General features: G+C 35.1%; 1 protein-coding gene across 1 annotated transcript in view; it reads right to left on the reverse strand.

The window, feature by feature from the left end:
* The window catches only part of btk (Bruton agammaglobulinemia tyrosine kinase), a 38043-nt gene extending 23538 nt beyond the window's left edge, over positions 1-14505 (reverse strand). The window contains exon 1 of the mRNA XM_056472741.1: positions 14433-14505. The gene's annotated coding sequence lies outside the window, so the exon portion shown is untranslated. The remainder of the gene's footprint in view (positions 1-14432) is intronic.
* Between the last annotated feature and the right edge of the window lie 2260 nt (positions 14506-16765).

A 16765-nucleotide genomic window follows, 5' to 3' on the forward strand; every position in this document is an offset into this window, starting at 1 on the left:
CAAGTAAAGTTGTATTAGTTAATGTATTTACCAACATAAACAAACAATGAACATTCACATTATTTATTCATCTTTGGTAACGTTAGTTGAGTAAAGTCGTTCATCAAAGTATGTTCAATGTTAGTTCATGTAACTCACAGTGCATTAACGAATGATATCAAGCATGAATTTGGATTTTAATGATACATCAGTCAATGTTTTCCGCTATTAGTTCATGTTAGTTAATACATTAAAAGCACCTATGATGAAAATCATCTTTTGTAAGCTGTTTGGACAGAACTGTGTGTAGCTATAGTGTGTTCACTGTCATGTTGGACACAACAAGTCTCCTTTTTAAAATTTCCTGACATTAAAAGAGGATCCAAATTCTAGTGATTTTGAGGCCCACCGCAACGTGACGTAGGAGTGCGGTTTTCCCCACCCACCAAATTGATTGACAGGCACCATGTCTTCATAATCACATGTACACACATATCCACAGAACATTTTTTGCAAAGAAACTAGGATTAAAACCAGCCTGATCTCACGAGAAAACGTAAGCATTTTACGTTTTGTCAGTTTAGTGGTTAATTCGTATGAATTCGTATGAGTTCAGTCATACGAAAATGAATGATTTTAAAAAGGAGGCGTGGCACCCAACCCCGCCCCTAAACCAAATCGTCATTGGGTGATGAGCAAATCATACTAAACTGTACGAATTAGATCGTACGAATTAGCCACTAAATCAAAAAGTTACGAATTGCCTTGAGATTACTTTGATTATAACATATGTTACAGCTTTCTGTTGTGATATGTAATACTTAACCAATATAATCAACACGGCTGCATAGTATCAGTAAATGCGCATATGTGTATGTGTGTGAGTGTGCACATAGGCTTAAAAAAAGGCTTGACCAGACTGCACCACAAATACATCAAATAAACTTACTTGGTATTTTTGACTAGTGACCTTAATTTAGCTTCATCCATGCGTGTCTTTATCACTGACTGCTGTTTATCTGAGAAGGCATGAGAAGCAGACACACACGTGGGAAAGGTGGGCAGGGAGAAGCAGCTCATTTGAATTCAAAGCAACAAGCTACAAAAACAGCTACAATGTGCTCAGACACCAAAATGGGCAGAATCTGGAGACTATAATAAATATTCTGATGGGTATTTTGAGCTGAAACTTCACAGACACATTTGAGACACCAAAGGCTTATCTGACATTTATGTATGTGCCCTATTTAACCAATGATAACAAGCATGAATTTGGATTCATTAGTAAATGTTTTGCTCATTATTAGTTCATGTTAGTAAATGAGCTTAGTCAATAGCAGTCAGTACATTAACCAACCTTAACTAATGGAGTCTGACAAAGTAACCTGTTCATAAATTAAACGTGCATTTGACACGTCGACTAAAAGAAGGCTGTGTGGTTTGACTTCTGTGATGTACTTCACACTATATTGATAATAATAAAAGACCTTTCTGTGAAATTTCACTAATGCTAATTAAGAAACAGACACCCTTCACATAGTCTAACCGCTCTTCTTTTAAGAGAAAAATTCTGAAAAGTTAGTATGTGATTCTGGCGACCCCAGATTAATAAAGGCACTAAGCCGAAAAGAAATGAATGAATGAATAGTATGTGATTACAGCATTGTGCAATTATCCCACAGGCCTGCACAAGCGATTCGGCTAGTCTAAAGATGGACGCAGGCAGATTGGAAGTGGTTTGCATGATCCCTCCTGTCAATGAGATCCTTTGTTGCCAATGTTTCCTCCAGTAGATCATCCGTTTCCTTTGAACACTTCTTCCTGCTCTGCTCTAAGCTGTGAACCCACAATCACACTTTTGTGAGAACTTTTCACTGCGTATCAGCATCTCGCCACGTTCTCATCACTATCTACAAACCAAAAGTCAACGTTCACATCCTTCCCTCCTAAACGCCTGTGCTTTAGTTTAATGCTACAGCAAGAGGTCTCGAATGATAGTCGTGTGCAATACAGATATTATTCGTTTTGTAAATGACATTCTTTCCACATTTAAAATAAAAATGTTTTATTTTGGAGTACTTTTTTCATGAAATAGCAAAAAACTCATGCTTTCAGATACATTCAATTACATTTGAAGACAACACAAGACCACTGTTTGATCTTAGGAAATTGAAGAGAATTGATATTTGAATTGAATTTGGTGGAATAACCTAGACTTTTCAATCACAAACAATAAAAACCTGTTATTCTGACTAAATTGTCTTTCTTTCTTTCTTTCTTTCTTTCTTTCTTTCTTTCTTTCTTTCATACGTTTGTTCAATTGTTCGTTTTTTGTTCGTTCTTTCTTCCTTTTGTTCATTCTTTCTTTCTTCTAACTTTCTAACTTTCTTTATTTCTTTCATACGTTTGTTTGCTGTTTATTCATTTGTTCTTTCTTTCTTTCTTTCTTTCTTTCTTTCTTTCTTTCATACGTTTGTTCGTTCTTCGTTCTTTTGTTCGTACTTTCTTTTTTTTCTTTTTTTTTACTTTCGTTCAGTCTTTCGTTCTTTCTTTCATTCCGTCTTTCGTCTGTTTGTTCATCTTTCTTATGTTCTTTCTTCATTCTTTTTTAAAAATAGCTATAAATATCTTTATTTAAAATTTTGGGAGAATTGTTAGATCTTGAAAAAAATGAGAAATGTTTGTATATTATAATATTATAGTATAGATGCTATATAGATATAAAATGTATGTAGAAAAAAATCTATGTAGAAACAAACAATATGTAGAAAGTACAAAACAAAGCGCTTACTAGGGCTGCAGAATACTGGAAAAAATATTGGAAAAAAACATGATCGGTAAGGGGCAATGGAGGAAATTTGGCCAGGACACGTGGTTACACCCCTACTCTTTATGAGATGTGCTTTGGGATTTTTAATGATCTCAGAGAGGCAGGACCTCGGTTTAATGTCTCATGCGAAAGACGGCACTCACTGACAGAGTAATGTCCCCTTCACTATACTGGGGCATTTGGATTCACACAGGTTGGACCACAGGTGGAGCACCCCCTGCTGGCCTCACTAACACTACTTCCAACAGCTACCTAGCTTTCCCATGTGGTCTCCCATGCAGGTACTGACCAGGCTCAGCCCTGCTTAGCTTCAGTGACTTGGGTTGCAAGGTTGTGCAATAAATATTGCAATATGAATACGGTTTCACAAGATGGTTTGAATAGCTCTGTTTGACAGTTTTCAGAAGTCTAACAGTAGTGAGGTACAGAAATTGAATAAATCACAATGCAAAAAATGCTTTTTCTTACTTTGTTTTGTTTCTAGTTAAAATATCTCAAATTCTAAGATCAAGTAAAAATATTGTTTTGTTTTTACAGATTGAAAATAAATCCAAATTGAGAGTTTATTTTTCTTAAAACAATCTAGCTTAATAGATTTGTGTTGGGACCACTTAAATGAATTGTGTGGGACCCAGTATTTTTATTGTGTGTGTGAATAATGGCTACCTTAATTACCTGTTAAATGTAACTAACATAAACTCATGACCTGTTAATGTATCTTTATGTCATGACTTTACTTGGAGGGGCACATTATAATTAACTCATTCTTAACTCAAACTTCAGAAGAAGTTGAATGTCAAAATTAAGAGTTTTTTATAACAAGCAAAATTATTTTTGTTCTGAAATGTAGATATTTGGACTAGAAACAAGACAAAAATTCTAAGTAAGATTTTTTTTTTCCCTGTATGAATAATTAAATACAATTAATTAGTTACACCTCAAAACATCACCATTTTGGTGCCCAGATGTTTCAAACACTCGTGATATGCTCAGTCACAGGCCTTCAAAACATGCAAATGATAAACTTTTACTCTATTATGGTTAAACTTAGCAGCGACTCTACAAATCGCATGTGTTCGGTAGTTCCTGGTCAACTATCAATCAGACTCAACACTACAGATCTTGCAGATGCGTACATTGTGATATCGATGCTGAAACAATGTATTGTACAGCCCTAATCCTTAGATTTGTTTTTGGTCAAGAATTATAACAATACATAACATAGATAAGAAGGAATATATTGTGGGGAAGAAAGCATTTGTTCAAAAATGTAATGACCTTTGTTTATGGACACAGCATTTAGGTTTACACTGCAGTTTCTAACCTCATGATTGTCCGCACATTGACATTGTACAATTAAATCCCAAATTTCTTCTTGTAATTTGACGATATGCATTTTAATCTTTAGACCAACACAAAACCTCAGGCCTTCTTTGGTATTATGTTGGGTAAATCGCAAAGATTAAATTATGTAAATGAATATATATTATTAATGGTTTTTTGAATATAGCCAACGCTGCTGATATGATGTTAAAATATAAATAAATAAATACAGTTTTGTGACTGAGTCTGAGTTACCTGTGTCTCAGTGTCCTTTAAAGTGCTGTTCCTCATTACTCGCAGTGCCTCTGCTGTAAGCTTCTCTCACAAAGTACTTTAATGCTGAGTCGTCTGTGGTAGAGAAACTGAACTGCCTATTTTAAACACCATGCGAGCATTTCCTGGTTTCTTTTTTGCCACCAACACCGCTTTTTAACACCTTCAAATTTGTCATCAATACATTTTGTAGTCTGTTTGGCACACATGAACATTTCCACCACTTTATATTTGATCTGACACTCGACATTAATAGTTGGCTTCAAAAAAACACTGCATACTTGTATTAAACACGCTTTAGAATATGCTGTGGGTTTCATAAAGGTTTTGGCATGTCAGGGTCGCTGTCTATGTTATGTATTGTTACTGTGCTCATGTATTGTTTAGCGACCTTGTTTACTATGTGAACACCCCAGCTTTTATAAAGGGCAATGACTTATGAGACTTGACACAAGGAAGTTGCATCAATGTTGCTCTGTGATACAGAGGAAGGGGAAACACAGTTTGTATCAGCATCAGTAAGCAGTACGAGTCAGATAATTACTGTTAAGCTTGTCTCTGTTTCACATCAGTGTTTTTTTTTCTTTTTCTAAGCAGATGTTGCACAAAAGTTCCCAGTAACTATTTTGTTGATTTCACCTGTAGTTCTCGAGAAGATCATCATTATTATAAAGCGTATATAGTGCCAGAGCAAATAGAGGTACAGTGTTATAAAAAAATGCATGTTTGTAATGTATTCCCCCAGGGTAGATGTTAAATACTCGCTTATTTGACTTTCTTTTTATTGAAAGTGGTGTTAAAGGGATACAATTTAAATGCTGTCATCATCTACTCAGGCTCCACTTGGGTACTTGTACAACCCAGGCTCATTAATGATATGTACCCCTGAATACATTTCTGGAGAGCGCCAAATACGTCCCAGGAGGTATGTTTTTTGCAGTTTTTTTTTCGTGAATCCACTAGTGGCAGCTGTGTAGGCTTCTTGAGATCTAAAATTTCTCCATTCGTGCTTGCTCTTTTTGTGTTCTCCTCCAGAGGCCGCTGTCGACTGACTGACTGACTGACTGACTGACCAACAGATCCCCTCACCCACCTCTTGCCTAAACCCAACCGAAAGTGTTTTCAAAAGCACCGTTTGACCAGCGCCCACCCATTTCCTTTAAACCCAACCGATAGTGTTTTCAAAAGCAATCCAGAACAAGAAGAGCCCTTGCGACCGCCTGATTTTTACAGTGTTTTTTAGATTTGACCACATTCTCACCCTGGTATTTATTTGTTTATTTAATTGTTTGCCGTTTGTTTTACCCATAGCTGTCAACATTGGGATGTGAAAATGAGGGATACTTTAAAAAATGCACAGATCTAAAAGGAAAGCATTTGATTGCTTTCCTAACTTTTTATGCTTATTTAAGACAAAATTAGTTGTGTTTAAAAGAAAACCCACAAAGATCGACATGTTTAATTATTATTATTATTATTATTATTATTATTATTATTATTATTATTATTATTATTATTATGGGCACATGTCTGTATTTAAATACGCACCTAAAACCCAGAGTGTCCACTTGCGCTTCGCTTGCGTGTACAGAATACGCTTGGGAAACAGTTGCTAATTATCACTATGAAGCACGTTTGACAGTCACGCTCTGCTACATGAACGGACTGTTTTAAGGATTTCATAGGAGGGGCAATGGCGCCTGTAATGGAAGGGAAGGGAATCCCGCCGTTTATACTAAATGAAAATGAAATGTTCATGCCTAAATAAAATGAAAGCACAGAACATATTCACATTTAAGAGCAAGGGGCATCCCCTGGTGGTTTGGCGTTATAGGTTGTGTATAGGGAGGATTGGCTCTTTAATGTTTATTTCCACGCTTTATATACAGATTAAAAAAATGGGAAAAACGGGAGGGTTGACAGGTAGTTTTACCTGCTTTATGGAATCGTTCTTCGCTTAACTCAATCATCATGGTCAACTCCTCTCTGCGTCTCAAGTCTGCCTATGTACGCTGCGAACTGGGCAAACTGGTAACAACAGAAAAGCCATCCACACTGAGGTAAGCAGTCAGCTGGTAGCGCGAAAAGAAACAGAAGCTGTCGGCGTCATACCACCCCATAGCGTTCATTTAAAGATGAAATGCAGCTATACGTAGCTCTGACTACATAATTTGTGCCCTCCAGACATACGGGGGTATGTTTTCACAATGAGCCTGTGTTGAATGTGTAAATTAAAAGTTACTTCATTATGAACTAATAATGAGTTAAGACGCTAATCATGAGCTAACTTTAACTACAACATGAGCCACATGAGTTCATGCACTCAAAACATGACTTTTGCTGCTTGTTTAAACTACTTGTTTAAAATGAGGGTAACACTGTAGTTTAGATCAAAATTACCGGTATTAGCAAACCATTAACTAACAGTTCTAGCTTAATAAACTACCGATTAGCTGTTTATTAATAGTTGGTAAGGTTGAAATTGGGTTTAGGTTAGGATTAGGAATGTAGAATGAGATCATACTTTATAACTATCAATGAACAGTTAATAACTTAATAATAGGCAGGTAATAAGCCAGTAGTTAATAGCATGAATTGTGACTTAAACAACCCAATTCTTAAGTTCATTTGAGGGAATAATAAAAATTATTTTTTATTAAAAAAATAATTTTATGTTTAATCCCCTTAAATTTGTAAAAACGCTTAGGCTAACTTAATAGATTTGTGTTGGGACAACATGAATGAATTGCATGGAACCCAGCATTTTTACAGTGTGTGTGAATAATCGCTACCCTAATTACTTGTTAAATGTAACCAACATAAACTCATGGCCTGTTAATGCACCTTTATGCCATCACTTTACTTGGAGGGGCACATTATCTTTAACTTATTCTTAACTACTCATGAACTCATGTGTTTAAATGCTAAAAACAGTACGTGAGCCGAGTAGTATGTCCAAATTTATAGAATTCCAAAAACAGTATGCGAGAAGTACCCAGACGACCTACTACTTCCTGTATAATGATGGTTTGTTCTGTAGACTATCGAAAAATATATAGCTTAAATGGGCTAATAATATTGACCTTAAAATGTTTTTTAAAAAATTAAAAACTGCTTTTATTCTAGCCAAAATAAAACAAATAAGACTTTCTCTAGAAGAAAGAAATATTATCAGACATACTGTGAAAATTTACTTGTTCTGTCAAACATCATTTGGGAAATATTTAAAAAATCCAAAAAATCAAAGGGGGGGTTAATAATTCTGACTTCAACTCTATAGAAAGAAAGTGATATTTGCTGTGGTAGAAGAAGCCTCTGTTAGTTTTTTTCTTATATAACAAATGATTTGCATCTGGGCTGCACGGTGGCGTAGTGGGTAGCACATTCGCCTCACAGCAAGAAGGTCGCTGGTTTGAGCCTTGGCTGTCTGTGTGGAGTTTGCATGTTTTCCCAGTGTTCGTGTGGGTTTCCTCCGGGTGCTCCGGTTTCCCCCACAGTCCAAAGACATGCGCTAAAGGTGAATTGGGTAGGCTAAATTGTCGGTAGTGTATGTGTGTCAATGAGTCTTTATGGATGTTTCCTAGAGATGGCTTGCAGCAGGAAGGGCATCCGTTGCATAAAACATATGCTGGATAAGTTGGCGGTTCATTCCGCTGTGGCGACCCCAGATTAATAAAGGGACTAAGCCAAAATGAATGAATGAATGATTTGCATCTCAGAAGACGAAACGCAATGAACATAATATGTAATAATATTAAACCACGTTGATGATAGATTTTAGCCACTTTCACACATACAGACCTTTCCAGAAAAATTACCGGTCTGTATGTGTGAACTGTATGTATGAACAGGCCCTTTTTTGTATGTGTGAACGGACCCTTTTTGAAAATACCGGTAAATTTGTTCCGGCAATTTTACGGAAAGAGAAGTTGTAACATTACTGGAATGCTTCACTGTGTGAACGCAGAAGGAAAATAGCTGGAAAGAGCGCTATTACGCATAGAACATGCTGATATGAGACGTCTACTCCAGCCAATCAGAACGTTCAGACACATTCATATCCGTGCTGTTTATGAAAATAAAAGCCTTTGAATATTTTTCCAGACACATTTAGCTGCTAGATGTTAGTCAGATAACGTTTCTATGTTCCTTCTTAATGCCAACTGTGTAAAAAATTATTAATAAAATGCTTATGATAAATCGCTGTTGCTTGACGCATGTGAACGAAAAGTAGCCAGTGAGCACCAGCACACACACATATTATGTACATCTCGACACGCAAAAGTGTTCCTCTATATGTTTTCATCTTAGTTGTTTACAATACATAGCCATCCACAGAGTTTGTAATGTAGTCAAATGTTTACAAATACAAGCGCAGCCGTTTAGAGGCCATTTCTGGTTATTGATGTCCGAATTTACTGGTATTTTAAAATGGATGTGTGAATGGTCCTTTGTGGAAAAAGTTCTGGAGTGTCTTTGCCTGTGTGAACAGCTCTTTTTTTTTATTTATCGGTAAAGTCGTTCCCATCATGCCCATTTTTGTTTTTACATGATCTTTTTAAACACATCACTCTTTTGATGCACATGCTGTAATTTATTTGGTATATGCATTTCCAGCGAAGTTTAAGCCCATTTGTTTATCCTACTCAGTTGTGCGCATGTTTATTTGTGTGCATTTTAAAATGAATGTGCATATTGTCATTTCCATTATGTGTTTTTATTTGATCATTCAAATGTGCATAAAAATAAGTGGATGGAAAAATGACTGATGGCGGTTGGTTTCTAACATTCTTCAGGATTTATTGTTTTGAAAGAAGAAAGAAATGCATAACAGTTATGAATTTTCATTTTTGGGTGAACTTTCCCTTTAAGCAATAGGAACCTTCTAGAGTGTCCTGTGTCAGCAATGTTCCTAAATGATAAGTTAGCAAGTATCACTCATGTTCGGTGGGAGGGAACTGGCAAAAGCCACATTAAACCACAAGTTATCTACACCTCAGTGGTTCTTTACCACTGCTTCACTGTTTACATATTCATTCGTTAACCTAATTTAAAAATTAACAGCACAAGCCACATTATTAGGTAAGCCCTGCAAGTTGCCTTCAGAACTGACTTAATTCTTCATGTTATAGATTCAAAAGAGACATTTTGGTCCAAATTACACAGTTCTGTAGATTTGTTGGCTGCACTTATAGGATGTGATTCTCCTGTTCTTGCACAGTAAGTATTGTGAACAAACTTTCATGTTCAAGAAACCAGTGTAAGAGGATTTGCGAAATGGTGCATTACTCTTCTGGAAGTACACAAGATGAGTAAACTGATGTTATAAAGGAACCGTTTACACCTGGTAACTTTGATACTGGTCACTTCATAATTATCCATTCGTGAAAAGGGCAAGTGCAAATGCCCTCTGAAACACATTTGCGACATATGAATCCAATCGCTCAACCCATTTTTGGAGGTGGTCTGGGATACATTCCAGAAGAAATTAGCCCAGGCTCATTCTGATTATGCTATATACATTTTTGGAGAGCGCCAAATATGTCCCAGGAGGTACTTCTTTTTGCAGTTTTTGCAAATGCACCAGAGGCCGCTGTGTATGTTGTTTCAGATCTCAAATTTGTCTTGCAAGTGCCATTCATGCCTGCTCTTCTAGCATAAATCCACCAGAGGCTGCTGTCGACTGACTGATCGACTGACCCACCCTCCTCCTTTCCTAAAGCCAACCAATAGTGTTTTCAAAAGCACTGATTGACCCACCCATCCACTTCCTTAAACCCAACCAACAGTTTTAAAAAGCAATCCAGAAAAGAAAAGCCCTCGCCTGATTTTTACCACGTTTACCGTAGTCTCATCCTGTTATTTACTTGTTTATTTTATTTTTAAGCTTCTGTTTTTGTCTTACCGGCTTTCTGGAACCATTTTTCACCAGACTCGAACCCTGTCATTGTTGTCAACTCCTTTCTGCTTCTCAAGTCTGCCGACGTACATGGCGAGCCACTGGGCAAACTGATAACAGCAGGAAAGACATCCATACAGAGGTAAGCGGTCAGCTGGTAAGCGTGAAAAAGGAACGATATCACACCCCTCCGTAGCGTTCATTTTAACGATATACAGCCATACGCAGCTCTGGCTACATAATTTGCGATCTCCAGAAATGTATGTAGGGCTACGTTTTCAGAATGAGCCCATGTTGGAAGAAATGGTTGTTGAAGCCACAAATGTAGATTTTACTCCTCCCAAAATGAAGAACAATAAACAAAAAAGCATTGTATAGGGTATACTACATAAGTACAGTACAGCAACACCACAGTTTAGGATGTTTTTTATCTTTCGTTTATCTTTTCGTACTATTTTTGACCAGTCATTTACTGTCAAATTATCAAATTAAAATGGTAAATTAATATCAAATGGCTTTAAAAATGCATCTCATAGCTGTGCTGCCTCTATGAATGTGAACACAAATGAACATAAGCCCTTTACAGTTTTGAATGATGTCTTGCTTGTACCTGTATGACAAAAAAATTGATATAATTTATCTATTTTTAAGTATCGTTTAGCCAGTAATCACAGGAGTAATGACAGGAGCCTGCCTTCTATGATGGTGTTTGAAACTGGAACAGAAGTGAAGTACTGTACAAAGCCTCCTATAGCTTACTGTATATGTAAAATAATGTTTATGCCACATAATATATGTAAGCGACATGGTGGCTCAGTGGTTAGCACTGTCGCCTCACAGCAAGAAGGCAGCTGGTTCGAGTCCCGGCTGTGTGGAGTTTGCATGTTTTCCCTTTGTTGGCATGAGTTTCCTCTGGGTGCTCCGGTTTCCCCTACAGTCCAGGTGAATTGGGTAAGTTAAATTAGCCGTAGTGTATGTGTGTAAATGTGAGAGTGTATGGGTATAACCCAGTACTGGTCATCAAAAGGTAAGCTTTGCGGTTTAACCAATGCTTAGTTGGTACTAAAAGGCCCAAAGTGTGACAAGAAAATATCCCCAATGGCATTACACATCCACCAACCTGAACCATTGATACAAAGCAGGAAGGATCCATGCTTTCATGTTGTTTTCATCAAATTCTGACCCAATCTGAATATTGCAGCGTTTATTGTTCGATTATAACCTCAGTTGTTTGTAGAGGAGTGTTAGTGTTTTTTTTTAAGTTTGGATATGTTGTGTATTCAGAGATGCTTCCTCTGTTGTAACAAGAGGTCATTTGAGCTGCTGTTGCCTTTTTATTAGCTTAATCCAGTCTGGCCATTTTATGACCTCTGCCATCAACAAAGCATTTTCAGCAACAGAACAGCTCCTTACTGAGTGAATTACTCACTGTAAACCCTTAAGTTTCTATCCTAGATGCTTGTGCATGAAAACCCCAGCACATCTGAATTTATTGAAATATTCAGACCAGGCCATTTGGCATCAACAATCATGGCACATTCAAACTCATCTAATTCTTTTTCCATTCTGATGCCCAGTTTGAATTCCAGCAGATCATCTTAAGAACCTCTACATGCGTCTGTGCATTGAGTTGCCCAATGCATTCTTCATTTGTTTTAATAAGCATTATGTACCTAATAAAGTGGCCAGTGACAGTATTGTAAGTATCTCATATTATTTGAATTGTTTGCAAGTTTTATGAAGAGTTTAACAAAGGAATCTTTAGTCCGAGAGCTAAATGAATCACATTAGAATATGACCTTAAGTGTTATTCACAGGAATTGGAATTTGCATCTGAGTGCATCACAAATATCCACCAAATGGACTCTTTATATTATGTGATGTGCAAATGCAAAGCATAGATGTGAGATATTTCTGATTGTATCTTGTCATGCATTTAGCCAGACTAGGAAGAGTGTGAACATTTGTTCAAATGTTTTTATGCATGTTACAGTGCTAAAACAACACTATAACTATACTATAAACCGCACTGTAAAACCCCAAAAAGTTAAGGTAACTCAAACCATTTAAGTTTAAAAGCTAATCCTAATGAGTACTGTGAACTTAATCTATTTGAGTAAACAAAGCAATTTGAGCACAGTGAAACCCAATAAATGAAGAGAACTCAAACCAACTGAGTGCTGTAAAACCTAATAAGTTAAGGCAACTCAAACTGTTTGAGGAAACCGATTGCTACAAACCATTTGAATTAAAAAACTAATCTATATGAGTGATGTAAACTTACTTTGTTTAAGTTGAAGTAATGAGGTATTTAATTAACACATTAATTTCAAAGAGTTCAAAACTCTTTTCAAATGTGTAGAATTAACGTCAATTTTGAGTTAACTACACTCATTTCATTTGATAAAGTTGACTGTTGGGTTTTACAGTGCATTGGTTCCCAAAGTGGGGGTTGTGGAACAAAGAGGGGTTGCTTGGTGATTTCCAAAATTCAAATAAATTTTATTAAACTATTAGAATTACCATATTTTATTCAGAACCTACAGAAGATAGTTAATAGTTACGCTAAAGAAACAACAACAACATACAAAAAAATCCACCAGTCTTAGATTTTTTTTTTCAATATTAATATTAAATTCAATTAATAAATGACTATAAAAATATACGGTTATTAGACTGTTGCATTTTTGTGTTGTCAATATGCTCATGTTTATATAAGCCTATAGTTGTGTGTGCAATGTTTGTATATTTATAACCACCTTCCAGAAAAATGAGGGTTGCAAGTCACTGACATTGTTATTTTGGGGGTCACGGGCTGAAAGTTTGGGAACCCTTGCTATAAACATCGAAACATCCTGTCAATTTATTAGAATAATTGTAGGCCACACTTAAATTTGGTCTGTTTGTTGAATTTAAGTTACATTGTATCTACATGCCAACTAATTCTCATTAGATTATAAGTAGTATAAGTATATAAGTATAACTGTTAGGTTGGAGTTAGGGTTAGGGTTAGGATTAGTGTAGGTTGACATGTACTTGCGAAGTTTCTTATAGTCAGTTAAATGTCTGTTGAAGGAGCAGTATCAACAGATATTAAACAGACAGTCGTCTAATACTCAAATGGACCATCAAAATAAAGTTTTACCTACTTATAAATAAAAAATGTTTTTTAATGACAAATTCAAGAACATTTATGTTTAGTACCCCCATACATTCCATGTTTGGTTACATCTTTGCTAAAACACTGGCACATCTAGCTTAAACAAATGAAAGCATTGCAGAATATCCAGTATAAAAACACCAGCCTTACTCTGCTCATCCATATTTGGTTACTTCAATTCAATTGACTGCCATTAATCATTTTATAAGAGCCGCAGACTTGTCTTCAGACCAACAATATAATATAGTCTCTGTCTGGATCTGTTGCTGCATACTGCAATAACATTTCAGTTAAAAAATGATGAAATATACATGTGCAATTAGTGTTAATTTCATATTAATGCATAAATTCATCTGCCTGTAATACAATTCTCAAAACAAGCCTCTAATTTCCCCATTGTAACTTCGCACAGGAATAATTCATGAGCAAAAGCTGTTAAATAATGATAAATGCCTAATATTATTTTTAATATACTGATTTTAAAAACAATAGCAGGTACTTTCTTATATACTCATTTGCTTGTGCATTATTTTTTGCATATAAAGTTTATTTACTCATGTTATTATTAGATAGCTTTCAGTTCAACTTAGAGTTCAAGTTAATGTTCTTTATTGTGTGCATTGAGTGTGCACACATATTTTATATCATTTAATATTATATTAAATGAAAATAAACGTTGATTTACTTATATTTGACCAAAATATAGGATTGTTAAACGGTAAAAAGAAATAGGAGCTAATATGGACTGGTTAAGCTTCTTTCAGTTGAAACTCTCTTTCCATTATGTTGTTCAAAATCTACATAAAGCAAGTTCCTATCTGGTAAATAACTTTGGTTAGTCATTTACATCCTATTAGGTAACATTAACGTCTGATCAGTATAGCCCATGGCAAATTACACAACTTAACCCCATTAATAGAAGAACTCTTAGTTATTTGGCTATGAAAGAAAGGTTTGGAAAATCCTACCTGCTCTCTGTTTTCTCCTCTGTGATCTGGCTGCAGGATGAAAGCAAGTCAGACTGAATGCAGGATATTAAACTGGACGGTGAATGTGATCGACAGTGGACTAAACTCCACCCAACCACAGGCCTCTAGTTACTCAGTTCCCCTTTTGCTTCCTGCTCATTTTCATACCGTCGCGCATGCAGGGCTGCTGTTAGTGTTAACAGTTTCACACAAAATGCTGATACTCACACATACTGCATGGAAGTGACCCGATACTGGCAGATTCTCTCTAACCCAAAGCTTGCTAACCCAAAGCTTTTGAAGTAAAGCAAACTACTAGTTTTGCAACTAACATATAGCACTATTCATTTGCTTGATATATTTATAAAAGAGAAATGATATATGGTTTGGGTGTGATCTGTGGTGATACTGATAAAATCATTTAATGAAGCATGAAGGCTTGTTTTTATTAGACACCTCAGTTTTGCACTCATGGCAAACATTTAGGCCAACAAAATATGTAAATAAAGCAAAATATGCTAAATTCATAATTCAACATCAGCTAAAGCTCTGTAAGTAGTTTTTTTTATCATATGGGGCAATTACAATTCATTTGTGGTCAAGAATGAACCTACTGACCCATTTTGCAAATAGAAAAAAAAAACATGTGCCTCCAAAACACACGGTGGTGCTATTTCATAATGTAATCGTTTCTCTTTTAAATATATATTCATTATGCATTCATTTATTTGATATATTTCTTCTTTTCTTTGATATTATAAGAAAATATTTTTTTGGAAGGCATTTTGCTAATAACATTTCAGTGCTATTAAAATGTCACGATTTAATTTAGCTTTTTAAACTAAAGTATAAGCATAATTATGTTAATAATTTATGATGCATTAACGATTATTAGCTATTAGTAGGGCCAGACAGAATCTGCAGACATTTTTTGCTATTTCTGTAAATAATTTTGTAAAAAATATGCGGATTTATGTGGAATGATTTTGGGAGTGTCATCACTAAAAACCTAATATTTGAAATAAAAATAATACATTTGTAACTTTTATTTAATGTTTACAATTCAAATCCAATCGGATTCAATTGGTAAACAAAGCAAATCTCTTAAATAATATCTCAACTAAAAGATATATTACATCACTACTGATATTACTTCACAAACTGTGTTGTAAATAAATCATACGAACATTTTAATATTAGTCAATAATATTACTGAAATGAATATAAAAACTGAACAAATATAAATTTACACAAGTAAATTAATAGACTCCATGGTCTAAAACTAGCTTTTAGTGAGAGAAAAGAGACTGTTTTTAAACACAAAACATAATGTCATAATTTGGTACAGAAAATATTGTTATTGTTCTGCTTCAGTTCTATATTAATCTGACCATTTTCTAAGAGGAGAAATAATTTGAGATGAATATCTGAAATACAGCTTCAATAGTACATATTGTCATGCCAAAATTATTCATACTCCAGGCAAATTCTAACCTAAAGTTACTTTTATTCATATATATTCATATATATTTCCCAAATGATGTTTAACAGAGCAAGGAATCAGTATGTCTGATAATATTTTTTCTTCTGGAAAAAGTCTTATTTGTTTTATTTCAGCTAGAATAAAAGCAGTTTAAAAGCAGTGTAATTTTTAAAAATCATTTTAAGGACAAAATGATTAGCCCCTTAAGCTATATATTTTTTCGGTACAGAACAAATCATCATTATACAATAACTTGCCTAATTACCCTAACCTGCTTAGTTAACCTAATTAACCTAGTTAAGCCTTTAGATGTCACTTTAAGCTGTATAAAAGTGTCTTGAAAAATATCTAGTCAAATATTATTTACTGTCATCATGGCAAAGATAAAATAAATCAGTTATTAGAGATGAGTTATTAAAACTATTATGATTAGAAATGTGTTGAAAAAAAAATCTTCTCTCCGTTAAACAGAAATTGGGGAAAAAAATAAAGAGGGAGGGCTAATAATTCAAGGGGGCTAATAATTCTGCCTTCAACTGTGTATAAATTGGCCATAGTGTATGTTTGTGAATGAGTGTGTATGGATGTTTCCCTGCTGGAAAGGCATCCACTCTGTAAAACATGCTGGATAAGTTGCCGGTTCATTTTATTGTGGTGACCAAGCTGAAGGAAAATGAATGATAGTATAGTAATTTTCCATTGCCCTAAATTTTTTTTATAGCAGAAAAAGTGATTATTTGTATTTTAAAACTGGCTCTTTAAAGAACTTTTCACTGAACATTTCTTTAAATGGTGCTTTGACATCACTTTATTTGAAAAGTACCATTGAAACTCACAGAAAAGCTTATTT

Source organism: Danio aesculapii, chromosome 14, assembly GCF_903798145.1.
Source record: "Danio aesculapii chromosome 14, fDanAes4.1, whole genome shotgun sequence".
Lineage (NCBI taxonomy): Eukaryota > Metazoa > Chordata > Actinopteri > Cypriniformes > Danionidae > Danio > Danio aesculapii.